Here is a 25,575-nt window from a genome sequence, read left to right as displayed (position 1 = left end):
CGGATCGGGAACCCAAAATGTCGCCTGTCCTTTTCCTCCATGGATCCGCTGAGTTCCTCCAGCAGTTTGTATTAACTCAAGATTCCAGCATTTGCAGTCTCTTGTGTGGCAACTGTAAGACAAAGTTCAATGTTCAACGTTGAGCCCCTTGATCAGTGGAGCAAGTATTCTCTTCCAGGTGCTCATGGATCCGATGTGCTGTTGCAGCATTGATTGTTTGCATTCCTTGATTTATGCAGTTACTTAGAGGAAAGGAGGGCAAAACATTGCAAGTGTCAATATTTATCATAACTCCTTCAATAAGTCAGAGTATTGATGTCTCCATACCACTGTTAAACATGTAGCTCAGCCGTGCAACCTGGAGTCTATTGGTGAATCTACTCCTTTGGAATATAAATCTGGTCCATACTCCAGACAGTTACCTTCAGCCCAGGTGGAGTTTCTCACATAAGCCTGGCTACTTAAGAGCTTCTGTTCCTTAAGAGATGACCTATCTGTCCCTGGTAGAAATACTACAGTTTTGGTATTATTCAACATGTGAGTTCTTAAATTTAAATTGCAATATGTTACAGGGCACATTTTTAGCTTTTATCACAAGCAGTCTATTTTGGTTCTGCTTATATGAGATACAGCTAATGGCATCATAAATCATAAGGAAACAGTACATCTTCAACACAATTTGGATTAATAGCTGAGCATTACTGAATTGCCAATCATCAATGTAGTTATTATTTTGGGACATTACTCACATGTTCGAATGCATCAGTCGCATCAGTAGCAATGTAAACTCCAGCCTTTTTATACATCATTACACATGCCAGTCACACCAGAGGAAAGCATAGCGTACGTAACACTTTGAAGAGGGAGAGGAGGCTATTAGTAAGATTGAGCTGTGGATGCAGATGGAAGGAGGTTTAACCATATGTTGTAATTCCACAGCTTTGCAGTTGTACAAGACGTTGGCGAGGCCACACTCAGAGTATTGTTTTTCAGTTTTTGTCACCCTGCATAGGAAGGATGTCGGAAGGAAAGAAATAGAAGTCATACAGTGTGGAAACAGGCCCTTCGGCCCAACTTGCCCACACAAACCAACATGCCCCATTTACACCACTTCCACCTGCCTGTGTTTGGCCCAGGACAGCTGAATAAATATCAATTCAATTCGTCCCTTACAGAAAAAAATTAAGCCAAAGGTATTGGCTTTTATAAAGTACATCTAAGGATATGAAGGCCACAAGAATTTACCTTTCCATGTTTGTAACCGCCACTAAAGTGTTAAAGATGACTTTGTTGATGGGATCTCCCTTTGCTCACTATACGGAAGTCCTGGGCCATTAGATATTCTTTCCAGTTCAACAGTCTAGCATTTCCACTGACATGTGGGAGCGCCCAGCCCACACTGCGCTGTCTGGAGAAAGGGCTGCAGTATCTGTGGTGAGGCATCAGAGAAGCCTGAGCTGAGGCATACAAGTCAGATAGGAGTCTCCATTGGTAAGTGGTCCAGTGCTGTACTGAAGCAGGGTCCCGATCGGGTGGCACAGTGGCAGAGTTGCTGCCTTACAACACGAGAGACTGTGCCGCCCCTGCTTCAATACATATAGTAAGAAACTGCACTTACAATTACAGTAACAACAGTAACTCTAGCACTTTGTGTCTTTTTTGTACTTCAATTCAAGCTATTTTGAGGAACACCAGCACAAGGAGATACTTCAATTATTTTAATCCCAATCGCCTTTTTGATATGTCTGATTGAGATCGCGGAATATCTCAGCATATGGTTCAGAAAATAAATTAAGTGTAGGAAGGAACTGCAGATGCTGGTTTACGCTGAAGATAGACACAAAATGCTGGAGTCACTCAGCGGGTCAGGTGGCATCTCTGGAGAAAAGGAATAGGTGAAGATCCTTCTTCAGAAATCAACTTCTGTGTCAAGAAAATACAAGGCTTAATGTTGGCATCACACTTACATTTAAGCACACTGGTTAGTGTGTTTGTATTGGAATCCCTCTGTGTATTATTTCCTCAAAATTCACCCGCTCCTCTACGCCATGGAGGTTAACATATGTGCAGGCTAGTGTTTGATGCAAATTCATTAATCAGCTCAAAGAGACAAAGGAATTTCAGCCCAGTAGTGTTTCCCGAGATGTGTGTCAGACTCCCTAATTTGAGTTCTGCTGAGAGATTAGAGAGGAGGCATTAGACTCATCATAGCGCAGAAGACTACAGGGATACATGGAAGAAGCGCTAAATATTATGAACAGCCTCGATAAGGGAAAACTGCCAGGTGGGTCAATAAACAAAAGACACGGATTTAAGATATTACCAAGGGATGGAGATAAAGAGGTTTATTCTCATTCAGTTCACTTAGAATCTGTAATGCACTCCTGCAAATTAACTGTAGAAACAGATTCAATTGTTATTATTTTGCAGGGAACTGGATTTAAGTGTGAAATAATCAAAAGAGGGAGCATGAGGTATGGGATGGAGGGAAGGGGTACTAATTGGAAGCTTTTAATTTAAGGGACACTCATTTAAGATGAAGCTAAGGAAGAATTTCTTCTTAGAGGCCCTGGAAGTTTTTTAAACTCCTTGCCATTTTGTTTGGTTTAGTTTAGAGATACAGCGCGGAAACAGGCCCTTCGGTCCATCAAGTCCACGCCAACCAGCAATCCCAGTACACTAACACTATCCTACACACTAGGGACAATTTACTATTTTACAAAGGCAATTAGTCTACAAACCCGTACGTCTTTGAAGTGTGGGTAGAAACCGGATCTCCATGAGAAAACCCATGCAGGTCATGGGGAGAATATACAACTCCATTCAGCCATTTACCCATATCAGTATCGAACCTGGGTCTCTGGCGCTGTAAGGCAGCAAATCTACCGCTGCGCCACCGTGCTGCCTCGACATTGAGAGGGTAGAATTCTTGTGTAAACATAAGGCTGAGATAGATTTCTAATAAGCAGGGAAATCAAAGGTGGGAGGAAAGTGGAGTTGAGGAATGATGGCTCAGCCTTGGCCTAATTCAATGGTAGGAAAAGGTCAAGGGGCTGAATGGTCTACTCTGTCTCCATTTATAACAGTCTCCTTAACGGAACCAGAAAAGATAAGATGGGCTGAACAGCCCCTTACATCAACGAGAAATGATGGCTCAGCCTTGATCTTATTGAATGGCAGAACAGGATCAAGGGGCTGAATGATCTACTCTTATGTATAGGAAGGAATTGCAGATGCTGGTTTACACCAAAGAAAGACACAAAATGTTGGAGTAACTCAACGGGTCAGGCAGCATCTCTGGAGGAAAATAATATGTGACGTTTTGGGTCGGAACCCTTCTTCAGCATTTTATGTCCATCTTAGGTCTGCGTTTATTTCCATTTATAACACTCTTTAAAGGAATGAGCATCGGCAAGACGGGCTGAAACGCCTTTTACATGAGAAAGAGAAACAACCCACGATGACTGACCCTGTGGCAGCGGCATGGATTGTTCTCCCGAGTGATTTAACTCAAAAAATGAATAAAACATTAGAGTTCAGATGTTTATTATATTAGCAAAAAATTATATCAGCAATTCAAGGGAGTAAATATAGCCAATTTATTTCTTCAAAATTATCATTGTGTCTTTTTCTTCCTCTCTGCCCTCCACTGCTAATTTATTTCAAAGCAGGATTCAAAAGGTCACTATGATTTACTCTGAGCCGCCGCAGTGATACATGCCTGAGCATTGACTGCCTCCAAAATGCTGAAGGGTTAAACAGAGCCCGCCGTGCACAGCACTGACAGAGATTGATGAAACCTCGTTCTCGCAGACAGTTTGAAGTGGCCGGATTTGGCCTTTTGATTCACAGATGGAGCATCTATAGCAGCAGTTTAAATTTTAAATTGACTAAGCTGTAAACCTATCCTGTTCTGATGTACTCAATCATTAACTGAGTGCCTGTCCCAAGCAATCAAAAAAAACCGGAATGAGCAGGGATAGGTTTCAAATGAATTAACACCTATCCAATAAAAGCTTGTAATTATGCTGACTTTGATCATAGGGAGATTCAACTGACCTTAGCTCTTTCTCCTGGGTGCATTTTACTAAAGATTTAATACTGTTACTTTGGAAGTATACCACCTCGCTTTATTGTTCTGCATCAACTTTATTTAATATGACTCAAAACCATTTTTAATCTGTAAGCTGGAGTGTGCTGATGAATCGTTTGATGGTCAGCAATAAAATATTCAGAATTCCTTAGCATTAATATCCAACAATGTTTGACCATGTTGAATAAATTTGTGTAATTAATAATGGTATTAATATTATATAGCTGCATCCATTAAACCAAGCCCTGCATTAAAAATGTCGTCTACAGTTATAGCTTGATTTTCTTTTTGCTATGCAACATTTACAAGTGGTTAGTGTTCTTGCATCTCGTGAATGTTATGCTAAAAATATAGTATCGTACAGGTTGAGGCTAAGATCAAATTTAATTTCAATAGAAGGGGGTTTTTTTCCACACTGAGCGAGATGCTTATTCTTTTAAATCAGCATCTAGGGTTAGGTTTAGGTTTATTATTGTCATGTGCACCAAGGTACAGCGAAAAGCTTTGTTTTGCATGTTATCCAAACATTTCAGATATACTATATATAAGCACAATCGAGTCACACTCAAGTACAATAGACAGGGCAAAGGACAAGAGTCAAGTCAAGAGTGTTTTATTGCCATATGTCCCAGATGGAACAATGAACTTCTTACTTGCAGCAGTACAACAGAATATGTAAACATAGTACACAGTAAACAATATTATAAACCAGAAGAAAAAGGTTCAGGTTCACGCACGCACACACACACACACACACACACACACACACACACACACACATACACACACACACACACACACACACACACACACACACACACACACACACACACACACACACACACAAACAATAATAGTGCAAAAATATATAGAGTGCAGAATATAGTTCTCAGCATTGTAGTCCATCAGTACCATAGACAAAGTCCAATGTCCGCAATGGGGTGGAGATGAATCGAACAGAACCCTAGCTTAAGAAATGGCTTTTCGGAAGCCTGATAACTGAGGGCAAGAAACATCTAACAATGATATCTACCCTAGCAGCAAATTGATTATTTTCTACCACACATTTCGAATTTGTTTCAAATAGTAAATATGCCAGCATATTTACTGAATTCTATTTCTTGAGAATCAGTGAGATATTAGAATTTCTTTCCTCTTCTGGGATCTGGGATTGAATCTATCTTGCAGCTACAAAATGAAATTGTTGAGGGTTCCAAAGGTCCCACTTTAGAAATGAAAAGTCTTTGATACCTTTATTATTATTCATCACCTACCACACTCCAAAGATGCACAGGTTTGTAGATTAATTGGCTTCTGTCAATTGTCCCGAGTGTGTGGGATAGAACTAGTGTTGGCGCGAACTCGCCGGGCCGAAAGGCCTGTTTTTGTGCTTTATATCTCTGGTCTAATTTCTAAAGTCTAAAGTCTGTATTTCTTTCAGATTTCCAGCATCTGCAGATTTTATTTTGAATTTTAAGCTTTTATGTCGACCTTGGAGAGAAGAGAGAGTTTCAGTATGGCATTTCTGACCGTACTTTGCCCACTCATTACTGTCATGCCGTATTAACCTCAGTTTTTCTGTTGAAAGTCCATGAAAATAGTTCTCTGTAGCATTATCTGGTTCAACAACATTTACCGACTTATCAAATTTGAGGCAAATCCCAAGGATCTTCCCAGCGTTACCGAAGGAAATTTTCATAGAGCCACGTAGGAGGACACTGGATCATTGGCTAAATTCTTGGTAACTCTGTAAAGGAGCAGAAGATGTAGGTTTCAAACTGTGTACAGACATCAATGATGTCACATCACTGAAAACCATTGTATAAATAATCAGCATTAAACCTCAAGTAAATGGCTCACAGAAGTTTAGTTCATTGTAGTTTAGAAATACAACGCGGAAACAGGCCTTTCTGCCCATCGAGTCCACGCCAACCAGCGATCCCTATACACCAGCACTATCCTACACACTACAGACAATTTACTATCTTTTACTGAAGCCATGTCACCTACAACCCTGTTTGTCTTTGGAGTGTGGGAGGAAACAGGACCACCCGGGGAAAACCCACCTGGTCACATGGAGAATGTACAAACTCCGTGCAGACAGCACCCGTAGTCAGAATTTGACCCGGGTGTCTGGCCCTGTAAGGCAGCAACTCTACCGCTGCACCACCGTGCCTCCCAACAATTTCTTGCATTGAAAATGATTGAGTGACACGGTTACGACAAAAGGTTTTACATTCAGGCTGAGACACAAGGTTGCAGCAGAGCAGAGGGAGCTTTGCTTAGTATTATCAATGCTATGTACACCGAGGGAATGCTTGATGCAGCTGTCTTAATCCAACTTTGCTAAGTCATTTCATTCATCACCATTGCCTGTCGTTCCTTGATAAACACCAACATTCACAAAAAGAATTAAAACATGTGATTGCTACCAGCTTAAGCGAATTGATTAAGGGCGTAATTATGAAAAGAGCCTTACCCACATTAGTCATAGGGTCTTGAAGCACAAACACGGTCCCTTCTGATCACTTAATCCATGCCAAGTATCAAACACTCATTTACACTAATCCTATCTCATTCCGCCTACATTGTCATCAACTACCCCCATATCTTACCACACTAGGGACAATTAACAGTGGCCAATTAACCTGCCTGCCTAATTGAACTACCTTGCGATAGTATTTTAAGTTAAGTTGAGCTTATTGCCATATGCACAAATACGGTGAAGTGCAGGTTTAATGAAATTCTTACTTGCAGCAGCATCACAGACACATAAAGTCAGACGACACAGAATGTAAATCATTCAAGACAATAGAAAAGAAAAGGAAAAGAAAAGGGACAAAGTGCTTGAGTAACTCGGCAGGTCAGGCAGCATCTCTGGGGAACATGGATAGGTGATATTTCTGGTTGGAACTTCTTCAGGATCTTCCGTGTCTCCAGAGATGCTGCCTGACCTGCTGAGTTACTCCTGTATCTTTTTTTGTAAACCAGCATCCGCATTTCCATGTTTCTACAATGAAAAGAAAAAGACAGTGCAGAATAATCCATTGGCGTTCCAGCATTTTGGACACAATTAGAAACGAATCTATTGGGCAAGCGGTGATCTGTGGTGTTCTGTTGCTAAGATAGGATTAGGGTTCTGTGGGTCGGTTCAAGAACCTGATGAGTGTATGAAAATAACTGTTCCAGAACCTGGTGGCGCAGGACTTCAGGCTACTGCATCTCCCGCCCAACAGTAGCAGCGAGAAGAGGGCATGTCCCAGATGATGGGACTCCTTGATAATAGATGCCGCCATCTTGAGGCAGGACCTCATGTAGTTGCTTTTGATGGTGGGGAAGGCTGTGGACTGGGCTGTGTCCACCAGACTCTAGAGCCTCCTGCCCTCCTGTTCATTGGGATTGCCACACCAGGCCATGATGCACCCAGTCACGATACTTTCTACGGTGATAATTTCTGATAATTTATGGTATTATTGATCAATGTATATTTATTTGTCATGTTATTGATCTAATGTGCCTGTAAACCAGCATCAAGTAGGAATTTCATTTTCCCTTGCTGGTGCATGGGACAATGGAACAGTCTAACTCTTGCTTATGGAATATCACAATGGATCAATGGTACACTGCCATTTTATTGTCATATGCCCATTGATACAGTGAAATTCCTTTTTTTGCACACAGTTCAGTAAACAGCTTACTATATACAGGCAGAATCATATTCAGATACAAGAGTGTTAGAATATTAGATTACACTGAGGCTTAGTTTAGTTTAGTTTAGAAACACAGCCTGGAAACCAGAACTTCGGCCCACCGAGCCCACACCGACCATGATGACTTGTAAACTAGTGGGAGTGAAACAGAGCACCTGGAGGAAACCCACGTGGTCACGGGGAGAATGTACAAACTACATACAGACAGCACCCATAGTCAGGATCGAACCCAGGTCTCTGGCACTCGACTGCCGTCTGTGGTAATGAAATCCACAGATTCGCCACACTCTGGCTAAAGAAATTCCTCCTCATCTCCGAGCTGAAGTTACATCCTTTTACTCTAAGGCCATGCCCTCTAGTTTGAGACTCTCCCATTACTGGAAACATACATTCCACATCCACTCTATCTAGGCCTTTCATTATAAGGTAGTTTTCAATGACATCCCCCCTTATCCTTCTTGCATCCTCTTACCTTTACCTCTCTTTAAATTGTGCCATTGACCAAGCTTCTTATCATCTGATGCCCCACCACCCCCTGATGCCTGCCAGTTATTCATCTGCAGCATTGAAAGAGTTATGTAAACAATAGTCTCGATGTGGTTGAGTGAAATGAGTCATTTGAGCTTGCTATTGGAGGCGACATACAGATCATCTTTAAACTTTTAGTCATCTGTTCTAACGTGCATTGACATCAGCTTTTGTTGGATAACGCTCCACTGTCACATCTTGGAAGCATTTGCTGCATTAAAGCCACTACACAAATGGGAGTTGATGTTATGTTTGCTCCAAACACAAGACCTCAATTAGACCTGATCTTATGGCCTGAAGCAGTGACACTTTCCACATCAAGACATTGACTGATAAATGATATAAATCAAAAAGGACTATTGTTTTTGGTTTTGATGCTAATACAAATATTTTAAATTATAAACAAATTCAATGTTCAGTGCAATTAAAAAGGCCCCATTCAGAAAATCCAACAATAGAAGTTCACATTCCTGAAATCCAACCAACTCCCTCTCAAACAATGTCATCGTCAGGAACTCTGGTCCTTGTACTGGGAAGACTGATTGCAGGTCCAAGAAACCGGATCATTTCGAACATTTTGAGGCGTTTTGGGCTGCATGTCTGAGGAGGGATGTGTTGGCATTGGAATGAGTTCAGAGGCTTACGAAAATGATCCCAGGGATTATTAGGTTAACATAATAGGAGCATTTGATTACACTGGGCTTGTACTCGCTGGACTATATAATAAAAGGTCCAGATAGTGTGGATGTGAAAAGGATATTTCCAATGATGGGAGAGTTTAAAACCAGAGAGCACAGCCTCAGAATAAAAGGACGTACCTTCAGAAAAGAGATGAGGAGAAATTTATTTAGCCAAAGGGTGGTGAATGCATGAAATTCATTGCCACAGATGGCTGTTGAGGCCAAGACTGGCGATTATTAAAGCAGAGATAGATAGGTTCTTGATTAGTAAGGGGCATCAATGTTACAGGGCGAAGGCAGGAGAATGGAGTTGAGAAGGAAAATTAGTTCAGCCTTGATCGAATGGTGGAGTAGACTCGATGGGCCAAATAGCCTAATTCTGCTACTCAGCCTTATTATGGTCTAGGTTGCTGAGGGTTTAGCATATCACTTCTATTGGCTGCTATTAAATTAGAAATGGTGTCTCCATTGACATCTCAGAAAAGTTGCCTGAAACATAACTACATTGAGCTTCCTCAAGCTTATGCTTCTTAAACAGTCACTGCAGAGAATGGCAATGCCCAGTCTGCTCATCACCACCCAGCCATCAGTTTGAAGAAGGGTCATGACCTGAAAAGTTACTTGCCCAATTCCTTCCACAGATTGTCATATCATCATACAGCATTGAAAAATTCCCTTTGGCCCAACCCATCCATGCCAACAAAGATGCCCAATCTAGGCTGGTCACATTTGCCTACTTTTGGCCCATATCCCCATGAACCTTTCCTATCCATATACCTGGTCAAGTGTTTTTCCTATCCACCTACCTGTCCAAGATACTTCCTATCCTGTTGAGTTCCTTGTGGTTTGCTTAAGATTCCAGCAACTACAGTCACTTGTGTCTCCAGGTTCCCATCAGTGACACTATTTGCACCCTTCCCTCCCCCACTTGACTCCATCTTCCTATCAACCTTTCCTCATCTGGATCTATCTATTACTGCCTAACTCCCTAATTCTACTCTCTCACTCCAAATGATTCAAGGATTCAAGGATTCAATGATACTTTATTGTCACATGTACCTAAGTACAGTGGAATGCATTATTTTGCATACAACCCAGTAAAATCCTACAGCAGACCTCACCTAAGCCGTGCACATGTGTCGCCATGTTTCTTGCGCTGTTCCTTCCACAGATTGTCATATCATCATACATCAAAGTTACAAAAGGTTGATCGACTAGTATTATCTTCTGCTTGTAGTGGCAAACCAGGCCTGCCACCGCACGAGGCCACAGTCGATCCCCTGTCGTTCATGGTGACCCCCCCCCCGCTGGGTCCCCCCGTAAATCTCGGCGGTCCCCTGGTTGGTTCTCCCTCTGTTCTCGGCGGCGCGAGTCCCCCAACCTGAAACATTTCCCTCCACAGATGCTGCCTGACCCATTGAGATCCCCCAGCACATTGTCCAACTTGTTCATAAACATGCGCATTTATCTGAGCAAACAACCACTAGGGCTCTGCCAGGATGAAATGCTGAAGACTGAAACAACATTGTGATCGGCGCTGACGAGGGAGGAGCTGTCTTGTTTATATATCCCCGAGAAAGCACTAGCATCTGATAGCATTGACGACATGTGTATTTCCACATTTATAACAGCAGGATCAAAAGTGATGGGCGGACTCAAAGCTCCATCAACGGTGAGGCTGTCATCAAGATGGTGTTGCTAGGGACTCCTTGGACTCCTGTGTGCAGAGAATCTACCACTCGATTGTCAGTGATAGTGATGGAGAGGGAGGGTTGTTGGTGCTGTCAGCAGCCATTCCAGCAGTGAGACTTCAGCTTCAGACACTGACATGGTGGCAGCTTTGATAAGACATCAAGAGAGGGACAAGCACAGGGAAGGTTTCCCATTATATACCCTGGGAGGCGGCGTCCTCTTCCAAACAATGAATATTATGTTTTGTGTCAATTGTGCTGTCACAAGGTAGGGAGAGATCTCAAACAGATAAACTCCTGGGGAATAACAAATGTTCGGGAAGCCAATTTTTCTGTTGACTTGATTGATAAATCCTTTGTGACAACTGAAAATAAAAAATAGAAGCTCTGACTTTGTACATATAAATAGGAAATTAGCTGGCAAAGTTGACAGAGATAATTAACTCCCTAAGTCTTGGGAAATCCTCCATTTGACATGCTAATATAACTTAGAAATCCACGTGCCACCTTTCTGACAGTCATCCACATTGATTGAGTAAATGCTTAAAGAGGCAGCAAAATGATATCTCCATTTAGTCAGCTTTTAATCACGTTCCTTGTGAAACGAAGGTTGCACAGCAAGTGCTCAGCGTGGAACTGAGCAATTCTGATCAAAAGGACAGGATACATCCACTATCGTTTATAGTTTAGTTTAGTTTATTGTCACGTGTACTGAAGTACAGTGAAAAGCCTTTGTTGCATGCTAACCTGTCAGCAGAAAGACGCTCCATGATCACAATCAGGCCATCCACAGTGTACAGATACATGACAAAGGGAATAGCGTGAATGATGTTTAGTGCAAGATAAAGTCTGATCAAAGATAGTCCGAGTGTCTCCAATAAGGTAGTATTGTCATTCACCACTGCTCTCTTGTTGTTGGTAGGATGGTTCAGTTGCCTGATAACATTGTCACTGGTAGGAGTGTCTAGGACCAAAGCGCGCAGCCTCAGAATAAAAGGACATACCTTCAGAAAGGAGATGAGGAGGAAAACAGGGAACTAATGCTGAGTCTTTACAAGGCACTAGTTGGACTGTATTTGGAGTATTGTGAGCAATTTTGGGCCCCATATCTGAGGAGGGATGTGCTGGCATTGGAATGGCTCCAGAAGAGGTTTACAAAGAATGAACCCAGGGATGATTATGTTAACTATGATGAGCATTTAATGGCTCTGGGCCTGTACTTGTTGGGGTTTAGAAGGATGAGGGGGTACTTACCGAACAGTGAATGGCCTGGATAGAGTGGATGTGGAGAGAATGTTTTCACAAATGGAAGAATCTAGGACCAGAGGGCACAGCCTCCGAATAAAAGGACGTACCTTTAGAAAGGAGATGGGGAGGAATTTTAAAGAAATTCCTCCTCATCTCCTTTCTAAAGGTATGTCCTTTTAGGTGGTGGTGAATTCTTTTGTGGAATTCATTGCCATTGGCAGCTGTGGAGTCCAAGTCATTGAGTATTTTTAACGCAGAGATTGACAGGCTCTTGATTAGTAAGGGAGTCAAAGTCTATGTGGAGAAGGCAGGAGAATGGGGTTGAGCGTGAAAGATAGATAAGCAATGATTGAATGGAGGAGTAGACTCGATGGGTTGAATGGCCTAATGCTGCTCGTATGACTAATGAAAACTGTATCCTGTGACTTTGCTGTGCCTCTTCTGAGATAAGAGAGGGAAATGTGTTTTAGCTCGGAAAGGCTGGACAAAATCTGTGCTTCTGATTGTTTCCTGGTAAGCTAATGCAGGTAAATATTGGGATGTAGAAAGAAGGAACTGCAGATGCTGGTTTACCAAGGAAGGACACAAAATGCTGGTGTGGTGGCACAGTGACACAGTGGTAGAGTTGCTGCCTTACAGTACTGGAGACCCGGGTTTGATCCTGACTACAGATGCTGTCTGTACCGAGTTTGTACTTTCCCTGCATGACCTGCATAGAGTTTCTCAGGGTCCTCCAGTTTTCTCCCGCACTCCAATGACGCACAGGTTTGTAGTATAATTGGCTTCAGTAAATTGTAAATTGTCTCTAGTGTATAGGATAGTACTAGTTTACAGGGTATTCACTGGTTCGCGTGGGCTCTGTATCCGCTGTATTTCTAAAGTAAAGTAAAGTAAACTCAGTGGGTCAGGCACCATGGCAGAATGCTCCAGCCAAATAATCCAGCATTTTGTGTCTTTCCTACCTATTGGGATGGATTGTGGAGCAATCCATCACTCTCAGAACTAAGTTTCAGTTTATTTTTAGTTTAGAGATACAGCATAGAAACAGGCCCACCGAGTCCATGCCGACCATCAATCACTAGTTCTATGTTATCCCACTTTTGTATCCACTCCCTATACACTAGGGACAATTTAAAGAAGCCAATTAATCTACAAACCTGCACGTCTTTGGAATATAGGATAAAACCAGAGCACCCAGAGAAAACCCATGCGGTCACATTGGGCAAACTTCACACAGATAGCACCCATAGTCAGGCTCAAACCCAGGCCTCTGGCGCTGTGAGGCAGCAACTCTATCACTCCACCACTGGTGGTGCCGGTTTGGCAGTTATTTTTAGACTATTTATCGGATGTTACTTCTTTTAAATCCCTGACACACTTGTTACTAATCCTTTCTTTAGATTTTAGTTCAGTTTAGTTTAGAGATACAGCACGGAAACAGGCCCTTCAGCCCATCGGGTCTGCACCGACCAGCATTCCCTGCCCCCATTAACACTATCCTATACACACTAGGGACAATTTACACATACACCAAGCCAATTAACCAACATACCTTTGGAGTGTGGGAGGAAACCGAAGTTCTCGGAGAAAACCCACGCAAGTCACGGGGAGAACGTACAAACTCTGTACAGACAGCACCCATAGTCGGGATTGAACCCGGGTCTCCAGCACTGCAAGCGCTGTAAGGCAGCATCTCTATCTCTGCGCCACCCTGCTGCCCCTTAAAATTTTCAATAAACCAGGTGAGCTTAAAGGAAACACAAAGTGTTGGAGTAACTCAGCAGGTCGGACAGCATCCGATTAAATATTTCCCCCGTCACCTTAATGCTATGTCCTCTGGTTCTTTCTTCCCCCTACTCTGGACAAAAGTCTTTGTGCATGTACCCTATCTATTTCCCTCATGATCTTATACACCTCTATAAGATCATCCCTCATCCTCCTGCGCTCCAAGGAATAAATCCCAAGCCTGCCCAACCTCTCCCTATATAGCTCAGGCCCTCAAGTCCTGGCAATCCATCCAATTTTATGGATCACTCAGAATTGTGGAGAAGCAGAGAATAAATAATGTTGCCAGACAATACCTCAAATTAATATATCACCGAGGGCCTCCCCTGAGCAATTATTCCGCACCTTTACATTGGCTGTATATTGATAATACAACGTGTATTGCTACGTTGGGACTGACTAGTTTTGATATGTTGCTCCCACAACCACCCAAGGTAATTAAAAATATATTTTTATTTAGAAAGTCTTCATTGAAAATGAATGAACTATATTTTTACAATCTAATTATCTCTGCCAGAAAACTTTGGGCACTTTTGAAGTAACATTTAGGGACATCAGATCTCTAATAGGATCCCCTGAGGTTGATGGTTGACTTTGTATTGCCATGTGAAAGAGATTCTGATGCTGATGAAATGAAGGGAGGAGTGCTTTAGATACTCATCCCGGGTCAATATATATACTGCAACATAATTTAACTGTGTGGTCAGTACAAACAAAGCAGAAACATAATCTTCTGCTCTTTCAAGGATTTTGTTTAGTTTTTACTTTAGAGATACAGCACGGAAACGTGCAATTTAGCACACCGAGTGTGCGCTGACCAACGACCAACATGAACACTATTTTATGCATGAGAGACAATTTTACCAAAGCCATTTAACCCACAAACCCTGTAAGTCTTTGGAGTTTGGGAGGAAACCGGAGCACCCGGAGAAAACCCAGGTGGTCACGGGAAGAACATACAAACTCCATGTAGACAGCACCCATAGTCAGGATCGAACCTGGGTCTCTGGCACTGTAAGGCAGCAACTCATCCACTACGACACTGTGCCATCCCATTGAAACACATAGAATTTGGAATAAAAGCTTTAAAGATTCATTTTTTATTACTCATGCCACAGTGTACACAGCAGCGTATTGAAAAAGATAGCCTGGTTCCCCCTTGGAAGAGAGATGTATAAATAAGTCATTGTCAAATAGTGGGTAGCTCACGAGCAGAGACCGGCGTGAGGCATTCCTAGATGGTCATCTGTTAATGAGAAGGTTGATTTAAAGGGAACATTTACTCAGGCACGGATTCATTCCCCCTACGCACTCAACAGTGTTTGCTTAGAAAGGCAGTGTGGTGAACTGGAGAGCCTTCTCTTAGATGGCAAATAGAGGCACATGCAATGCTGTGTCCCACACCCAAATGAGTCACCACTCCAAGGGACCGAGCCAGCTTTGCAGGACATGAAAATTGCTTCTTTTTTTTTCAATTCCCTTGCATGCAGTCGTAACTATCCACAATGCGAGATAAACTGTACATGGATGCCGGTTTCACAAAAAGGTTACCATTATATGGAGATACAAGGAACAGTAGAATGGGGCGGCTCAGTGGCGCAGTGGTAGTTGCTGCCTTGCAGCACCAGAAATCTGTGTTCGACCCTGACTATGGGTACTGTCTATAATGAGTTTGCATGTTCTCCGTGTGAACATGTGGGTTTTCTCCGGGTGCTCCGGTTTCCCCCCACACGCCAAAGACCTAGAGGTTTGTAGGTAAAGTGGTTTTGATAAAATTGTAAATTGTCCATAGTGTGTAGGATAGTGCTAATGTACATAGTGATCGCAGGTCATCACAGTTGTCACTGGCTTTTAGCTTGGCGCAGAGATACGCAGGGAATGGAGGGATATGGAGCCCGTGCAGGCAGAGGAGTTTAGTTTAACTTGGCATTATGTTCAGCATGGACAGTATGGGCCGAAGGGCCTGTTCCTGTGCTCTACTGTCCCACGTTCTAAGTTCTTATCAGTAGGAAAGTTCCATTACCAATCTCCTTGAAGAAAACTACTAGATTAGACATTTCACTCAAACTGTCTGCAGTGTGTGATTATTCCTGCATTAAAAATGAATGCATTGGAAGTCATGAATGCACAAGTGCCATTTCCCACTGTGTCCTCCATACCTACATCAGGTGCGGAAACAGAAACACTTTCTGATTCCGTCCAGGATTAGATTTTAAAGGAACATTTAATGTTTTGCCATTCAGCCCATTGATCACTACCTGCTCCCAGAGTAAATTCCACTCCTCCACGTATTTCCTGGGCATTGCAGACTGACTGGTGGCATTGCAGACTGACTGGTTAGGTCACTTGAATGCCCAGGAATGATTGAGAACACAGAGCGTGGTGGACTCTGTCTGGTCCATCACAAATACTGACCTCCCCACCATCAAAGGGATCTACAGGAGGCGCTGCTTCAGAAAGGCAGTTAATATCATCAAAGACTCACACCACCCTGGCCACGCTCTCATTTTGCTCCTACCATCGAGGAAAAGGGGCAGGAGCCTGAAAACCATGACAACCAGGTTCATGAACAGCTTCTTCCCAACAATTATCAAGCTCTTAAATGCCATACAACACTAACCTCAGCAACTATTGACTCCTGTGGACTATCTTTCCTGCACTAAGGACTTTGCTTTTTTTAGCACTTGTATTATGGTAATTATTTTTTTTGATTTTTAAATAATGATCATATATTATCTATATGTATTGTGGTTTACAGGCCTGTTAAGCAGCTGAAAGTAAGAATTGCATTGTTCCGTTGTTGGTACATGTGGCAACTAAACACTATTGATTCTTGACTCTTGAGCCTATTTTCTCTTCCATGTCTACCCTCCCACCTGACTGTCCCATCACCTAACTTTACAGCGAGCAAATAACTTACCAACCAACCAAGCACATCCATGCGATGTGGGGGAAAAGTACAGGTGACAAAACTCACAGCCATAGAGTCATACAGGACGGAAACAGGCCCTTCGGCCCGACTTGCCCATGCTAACCAACTTGCCCCAACTACGCCGGTTCCACCTGCTCGACCCTTGGCCCATATCCCTCTAAACCTTCCCTGTACCCGTCCAAATGTGTTTTAAATGTCTTCAAGGAGAATGTACATAATTCACCCTAGCAGCAACAAAGGTAAGGATTAAACATGGGCTACTAACGTTATGGGACAGCTGCTCCATTAGCTGTACCGCCATTCCCTCTTGGACCTCAGTGTTGTATCTTTGCACTGAATGTTGTATCCTTTATCCTTTATCTTTGCATTGTGGACAGCTTAATTGTATTCATGTACAGTCTTTTTCTTGACCAGTCTTACCCCAGTCATTCCCCTTCTCCTTTCTCCCATCAGGTAAGATGTACAAAAAGTTGACAACAAACTATATTCAGGGACAGTTTCATCCCAGCTGTTATCATGCAACTGAATGGTCTTCCCATCACTAAAGTGCAGTCCTGACCTCCCATCTACCTCATTGAACTCTTTAATCGGACTTTAAATCTTTATCCTTTATCTTTGCACTGTATATGGTTTAATTGTATTAATGTATAGTTTTTTTTCCTGACTGGACAGCATGCCAGCAGAAGCTTCTCACTGTATCTCAGTACACGAGACAATAATAAACTGAACTAAACTACATTACCTAGTCACACAATATAAAAAGCACAGATAGCAGAGGTTAAATATTGCTCCAACTGCTAAACAAGGTCAGTCAAGATTATAATCAACTGACCCAAAATCTCCCTGAATGGAGGTTTCTTTCTCTTGGGTAAACTCTTCTCTGTTTGATAGTGATTATTTAGAATTTTAAAAAGGTCAGATAAAGAAACTTGCATTAGCAAAACAAAAACTCAAAATTGTTTTTCACTTGGAATAATTTGGTGTCATCCAAGTTACTTTCTTGTTGCTAATGATTTGGTATCATTGTAGACTGGCATGCCAACATTTCCTATCCGATCATAGGTTGTTGGCAGCAGGAGAGACAAGGAAATGTAGATGCTGGAAACATGCACAAAATTCAAAGTGCTGGAGTAACTCAACAGATCAGGTAATATTTGTGTAGGGAATGGATGAACTCCAATGGATTCATTGGAGATTCTCGGACTATCTTTAATTGGACTTTAAATATGCACTAAACATTATTCTCTTTATCCTGTACCTATACACTGTGAATCACTTGATCGTGATCATGTATAGTCTTTTCACTGACTGGATAGCACGCAACAAAAAAATCTTTCACTGTACCTCGCTACCCCGTGACATTACTAATAAACTTAACTAGGCGACGTTGTGTGTCCCGACCCAAAATGTCTCTTATGCATTCCCTTCACAGATGTTGCCTGACCTGCTGAGTTACTCCACTACTTATTGTTTTGATATAAGGACAGCGCACTACTTTCCCTAAACTACATCTGTAAAACATGTAGGGTTTACAATCTGTCACTCCTTTGTCGCTATTACTGAATGTAATTCTACAGTAACTGAATTATCAGATGCTGTGATGAGATTCAAACTCTTATTCTTGGTTTATCAGTCAACAACATTGGGTTATAAGCCCCATATCTTAACCATTATGCTGCCACACTCCTCTGTTGAAGCCCCATAATGTTGAACTTGAGAGTGGACATCAAAGAACAAACGTTTGGAATACCAAGTTAAAGTTCCTAACTAACTGGAACATGGGAATGCAAGAAGGGTCTGCCCTGAAACATCGCCCATCCTTTTTCTCCAGAGATGCTATCTAACCCTTTGAGTTACTCCAGCACTTTGTGTCTATCTATGGGAATGCATTCACCACATGGTAATTCAAGAAGCCAGTGCATCGTTACCTTCTGAAGGACACCTCTGTGGACAGGTAATAAATGCTGGCCTAATCCAAAGAATGAAGGAAAAAAAGAGATTCTTCGAGTGGGCTAGAAATTGTAATGATGTAAAGTTAAGCAAGTGCGCTTCAGGGAAATAGCTTTGAAATGAATTAGAGTTTTCAAGGTTTTGAAGGGGATTGATAAAGCAGATCAAGTTAAATTTTGGAGATAATGAAGCATTAAAATACCAGGGGACCCATGAAATGTTGAGACATTTTTCATCCCGAAGACCTGAGGAATAAGTTGCCAAGGCAGGCGTTGGAATTGAACAATATGTATTGGTTGGAGAGGCATTTAATACCATGCTAAAGTGACAAGCATTTGGGAATACGGATGGAGGAGACAGACTGAAATGAGGTCAATCAAAAAGGAAGATTTATTAGGTCTAATTAACTTTCCCAATTGCTAAATAGCAACTTTTTATCTTTGCTGGGAAACATAAAACTGGTGAGAGTGAGTTGGACAGAATTAGTTAGTTTTCAGTGAGCTATTGAGGGAAAGATTGTGCTTGTTTATCCTTAATAAATAGCGACATTGTTGACCAAGCACAACGGCAGTCATCCATGGTAGTGTTTTGACACCAGTCCGCTTTTAACGTTCACAAATGTAGCCATTCAAAATTCCATGATAAACTGAAATAGAACTCCTTTAATGAAAATAGGTGATTGAAAAGAATTGTCTCCTGCTAGAAGATAATTAAGAAAACTAATTATCAGAGATAACTCACGGATGCTTCTAATATGGCATGTACATTTTCTTATAAATTATATACATTTTCATTTCATAGATATACACAAAAAGCTGGAGTAACTCAGTGGGACTGGCAGCATCTCTGTAGCGAAGGAATGGGTGATGTTTAGGGTCGAGACCCTGCTTCAGTTACTGGAAGCCCTTGCTGTCTCCTCCCCTTCTCAGCTCTCCCTCAGCCCTCGGGCTCCTCCTCTTCCTTTCTCCTTTCTTCTCCCCCCCCCACCACACACACTCTACATCAGTCTGAAGTAGGGTTTTGGCACGAAACGTTGCCTATTTTCTTCGCTCCATAGATGCTGCTGCACCCGCTGAGTTTCTCCAACACTTTTGTCTACCAGCGGGAAGACTATAAATGATTACAATCGAGCCGTCTAAAGTGTACAGGTACATGATAAAGGAAATAACATTTAGTGCAAGATCAGGTCCATTAAAGTCCAATTAAAGCTAGGACGAGAGTCATCAATGGTAGATAGTAGCTGAGGACCGCTTGCTAGTTGTTAGTAGGATGGTTTAGTGCCCTGATAGCAGCTGGGGATTAACTGTGTGTGTCTCTGGAATTTGGAGGTGTGCTTTCTCACACTTCTGTACCTGCATTACATGTAGATCTAAGCGTTTCCCTTTGAGCAGTTATCTCAAGCAACCTCCCCTCTGGTCAACAGAGGATGCTTGTAGCCCTGGAGGGTGTCCATGCTCTGCATACAGTACATCTCTCTTCCTACATATTGTTCAACCAGCCCCTTCAATTCTTCACTCTCGTAGTTTAGAGATTATCGCTGTTTTTCCACACAACATCACTCGACACAGGATTGCCACAGTAATATTGGGCACTGCATAAATGTTTAGTTCAGAAATACTGCGTGGAAACAGGCCCAGCGATCACCCTGTACACTAATACTATCTTAAAGACTCAGGTCAGGGCTGAACCTGGGTCTCTGGCGCTGTGAGGCAGCAGCTCTATCACCTGCGCCACTCTGTTGCATTATTTCTGCAGCAATCCTTACTACTAGTTTGTATTGCGTGTTAAATAACCAAAGGTTGCTTAAATCAAGTTACATGTATTCTTTTTATAAAGGAGGAAGGTTTTGCAAGAGTCATTCTCTGACATTGTGAGGCATCAGCGTTACCAGCTGTTACAGGTTGTTACCATTTCAGATCCAATGGTGGTTTATGTCCTAGTCAATACTCATCCATCATTCCATGTTACTAGCATTCAAGTTATCTGGTCATTAATATAATTATTTTATTTTACATTTATGTAAAGAGTGATGTCTTCATTCTGAGGTGAAGCTTTTGAATTTTCTACCCCAATGTGCTATGGAAGCTCAGACATTAATTCCTTACAAAATATAGATTAATAGATTTCCAGATATTAAAGGAATGAAGGGGTATGAGGAAAGAGGCAGAGAAATGGAAGTCACAGAGGGACAGTTTGTGCCAAGTTCAGAGTTTAACCATGAACAATGGGTTTACTTTAATAACACCCACTAAGTCAAATGCAAGAGTGCACCATATCAATGTTTTACCTGCAATAAAAATTGTAAGTTACATAACTCCAAAGTACTGAATAAATAAAAGAATACCACAAACAAAATACATCAATGTTTCAAGATAGCTTTATAGCTGTGCTGTTGGAATTTATTATCCAAAATGTGAAACTCAGTGCTTTTCTCCTCCTTTCTTATGAAGGATTTTGAGTGAATAAAGTAGATCAGTTTCATTGGCAATAGATTGGGGATGTTAATGGAGGATAATCAAAGTGAGAATCACAAAGCTTTTTAGTTTTGCACTGGTTAGTCTTAAGGGAACAAAGGCTTTGTCAAATATGGCTGTCCAAGCAAAATTAGATAAATATTTAAAAAGCAAGAATATATAAAGGAAATTGAAAACTGGGTTAGAGTAGAAAGGTCTCGTTGGTTGTTTATCACTTCACAGGAGTAAATAGAGAAAAAAGTGAACTTATTCATAGTCATGGAGTCATACAATGTGGCGCAACTTGCCCACACCGACCAACATGCCCCATCTACACTAGTCCAACCTGCCTGTTTTGGTCCATATCCCACTAAACACATCCTATCCATTTACCTGTCCAAATGTTTCTTAAACATTGCGATACTACTTGCCTCAACTACCTCCTCGGGCAGCACGTTCCATACACCCACCACACCCTGCGTGGAAAAAGTTACCCTCAGGTTCCTATTAAATCTCCTCACCTTAAACCTCGGATCTCCGGTTCTTGATTCCCCTACTATGGGCAAGAAACTCTGCGTCTACCTGATCTATTCCTCTCATGATTTTGTACACCTTGTTTTTCTTTCTTGCCTTTCATAATGTCAGAACATTTTACTGCCACGAAGACCAATTACCTTGATAGTGTTGAGGATTGTGTGCAGTTTTGGTCTCCAAATTTGAGGAAGGACATTCTTGCTATTGAGGGAGTGCAGCGTAGGTTCACGAGGTTAATTCCGGGATGGCTGGACTGTCATATGTTGAAAGAATGGAGCGACTGGGCTTGTGTACACTGGAATTTAGAAGGATGGGAGGATATCTTTTGAAACATAAGATTATTAAGGGATAGGACATGCTAGAGGCAAGAAGCATGTTCCTGATGTTGGGGGAGTGCAGAACCAGGGGCCACAGTTTAAGAATAGGGGGTAAGCCATTGAGTACGAAGATGAGGAAAAACTTGTTTACCCAGAGAGGTGTGAATCTGTGGAATTCTCTGCCTGTGAGGGCTGATTCTCTGAATGCTTTCAAGAGAGAATTAGATAGAGCTCTTAAAGATAGCGGAGTCAAGGGATATGGGGAGAAGGCAGGAACGGGATACTGATTGTGGATGATTAGCCATGATCACAGTGAATGGTGGTGCTGGCTCGAAGGGCTGAATGGCCTACTCCTGCACCTATTATCTATTGTCTATTGCTTATTTTGGCAGCCGGTTTATACAGAGCAAGCAAGATCAAATCTGATGGGGATCTAACTATGTTGAACTTGGATCATGTTAGGTATCACAAGCACTTCAATCGTGGGCTTGAGGCAGATCAGGTCAGACAGGTCTTTACAAACACAGATAACCCTCGTTATAATGGACCATGGCTTGTGGGTAGAGGAATGGTGTCTGTTATTGCTGATTGTCTGCTATAACCAAGTAAGGGTATCGTTCCAACCACCTAGTTAGTGATCAAACAACAAGTTGTTTTAAAATACGAAGTTCTTTTCAACGGCCTAAAATTTATTTTTGTTACTGCAGGCTAAAAATATTAAATGCTATTTGTCACGTTGTTGAATAGAGTAACATTGCACAAGTGTTGATCAAGGCAATTGCTTGTCAATCTCTGTGACCTCGCGCAGTGTGTTCTTAAATAGACAGTGGTGTCTGGTTACTGTGGGGATGCTCCATACGTTCCGGAGGTCTGTAATAACCAGGGTAGACTACACAAATATCTATGGACTGTCTTTGGTTGCAGTTAGGACTTCAGGATTTTTGTGTAAATAGTTGATTGAATTTTTATTACATCCACCACCAATTTTCCAGCACCCTTGGTTCCAGTGCCTTGCTGGATTATCCATTTTGCCCGACCAACATAGGTCACAGCCTCAGGGGCCTGAGATACCCGTCCGCAAAGTTTGCCTTGGGAGTCAGCTATGGGAACGGATCTGTCGGCTGCGGCTGGACTGGAGTTCCAGAGCCCCGGCCTCAGGAGGCACATATGACCTGCGGAAGTCCTGAGGAGGTTGAGATCGGCCACCTCACCCGGTCCAAGCGCCACGATTTTGGGGGGACTTCTGGGGGGGGGATTTCAAGTGTGTTCTCATAATTTTATCCAGATTAAAGTGGCAGTATGGTGACACAGTGGTAGAGTTGCTGCCTTACAGAGCCAGAGACCCGGGGTCAATCCTGATTATGTGTACTGTCTCTACGGAATTTGTACGTTCACCCCGTAACCTGCGTCGGTTTTCTCTGGGAGTTCCAGATTCCTCCCACACTCCAAAAACCTCCAGGTTTGTAGGCTAATTGGCTTCAGTAAAATTATCCTTAGCGTGTAGGATAGTCCTAAGGTATGGGGATCACTGGTCAGTGTGCACTCTGTGGGCCAAAGGGTCTGTTTCCGCACTGTACCACTAAACTAAACTAAACTAATCTAAACTAAACTAACCTAAGGTAAACAAGGTGCCGGAATACCAGTTGCTGGAAAATCGGTGGAGGACCTGTATATATTATCTGTGCATTTTGCATTTATAAGCATGTAATGTTGCTGCATGTAAGAATTTCATTGTTCTCTTTTTGGTACATATGACAATTAAATACTTTGTCTGTTGACTCACTCTTGACATGGCTTTTGAGGTTCAGCAGTTTATTAGTAAGATTAAACGAGAACTTACCAGTTTGAAGTTTGATCGTTATTTTATGAGGAGTAATGTTGAGGGATTACGTGAAGAACCCCGCCAGGACGCATGCGTGTCATTCTTCAAAGCAGCGGTGTGAAATCACAGATAACTGTAATGACTAAACATAGTAAGATTAGAGAAGAGATACCAGTTGAGTATATGATCAAGGGTGGGAGCGGAGGGCACGTAATCCCTCAACGTTACTCCTCATAAAATAACGATCAAACTTCAAACTGGTAAATTCTCGTTTAATCTTACTATTTTACTTCGGAGTCACGTGAGTGACTACGTGAAGATTTTAAAGCTCTGTGATTTCATGCCGTGGAAACGAGTCCATGCATCACATCAGCCTTGATTATGGGGAGAATAGTGTTAACATCATTAGACATCAATACGATATTGAAAACCCAACGATAAATATATTAACACCAAATTATAGCCCCTATTTATGGGGTAAATTATATTACAGAACTTAAAATTGTTTCTGCAAATGTTCCAGGTTCAATGACTGGTTTGTTATAAAATCATTGGAAAGTTTTCTCCGTTGACCATCCTGCTGTCTTGAGGATTTGGTCCATAGGAACATCCAACTTCATAGCTGCCGATGTAGCTGCAGCCCTGGTGGAGTGAGATTTAAAAATGCTAGCGTCTACTCCAGCCTTTATTAGGACCTGTTTTAGCCATCTAGAGATGGTCTGGACTGTCACTGTTTTGAGTGGCTGTTTGTAGCTGATTAAAAGTGACAATTCTTTCCCTCTGATGATCTTAGTATACTCCATATATAATTAGTAAGTGTGTTACAATACAGAGACGATCATCTGTCGGGTATGCCCTGAATTCTGTTTTTAGGCCTGCTGACCCCTGTCTGTTCTGTTTGACTAATTCATTGATGTGAAAAGTTAAATTTCCAGATGAAATAGTCATGTTGTCCAGCCTTAGTTTCTGTAGTGACTGGACCCTTTGTGCCGTGACCAAAGCCATCAGCATGACTGTTTTCATAGTCAGTTTCTGTAGGGACAGAGCTGTAGCTGGAGACCAGTTTCTTAACATGGTCAGTACAATGCTCACATCCCATATTTGGGAGTACCTGGTTCTTGGGGGATTAACATTAAAATGCCCCTCATGAGTTTGGTTACCAGGGTGTGTCCCAACAGAATGCCGCTCTGTTCCTTGCCACAGGTATGTTGACAGAGCACTTCTGGCGCAGTTGATGGCACTATGACTGAGCCTCTCATCGTAATGGAGGCTTGCCAGGAATTCCAGAACAGACGGGATGTTCATAGATCTGTGGGTGATGTTTATTGTTGTGACAGTACTTCCCATTTCTTGATGACACCAAGTACTGTTTTTTGGTGGACTGTCTGTGGGCCGATGCAATCATATCCATTGTTCGGTCCGTCAGTCCCAGGTGTTGTAGAGGTGCTTTCAAACTCTACAAATTAATAGGTTTATATAATTATGACATGGGTGACTTTCCTTTGTTACTGGATGGACCAGTAAATTAGGTCTATGATGGATGGTGATGCATGGTTCTAATGCCATGTCTAGTATCACCGGGACCCATGGTTGAGTAGGCCAATCGGGTACTATCAAAATACCAGACGCAGAGTCTTGCTGTATTTTCCTTAATACCCGACTGATGAGGCAGAAAGGAGGGAATGCATAAATAAACAATTTCCCCCAATGCAGCGAAAATGCATCTGTTGCCGTTGCCCCAGGGTCTGGTTCCCATGAAACATAATTTGATAACTGGTGATTGAGCCTGGATGCGAAAAGATCAATATCTGGTGTTCCATACCATGCTGTAA

The sequence above is a fragment of the Amblyraja radiata genome, chromosome 17 (genome assembly GCF_010909765.2).
Source record: "Amblyraja radiata isolate CabotCenter1 chromosome 17, sAmbRad1.1.pri, whole genome shotgun sequence".
NCBI classification, from domain to species: domain Eukaryota; kingdom Metazoa; phylum Chordata; class Chondrichthyes; order Rajiformes; family Rajidae; genus Amblyraja; species Amblyraja radiata.
The sequence above is the reverse complement of the archived record's forward strand: the minus strand, read 5'-3'. Positions refer to the sequence as shown.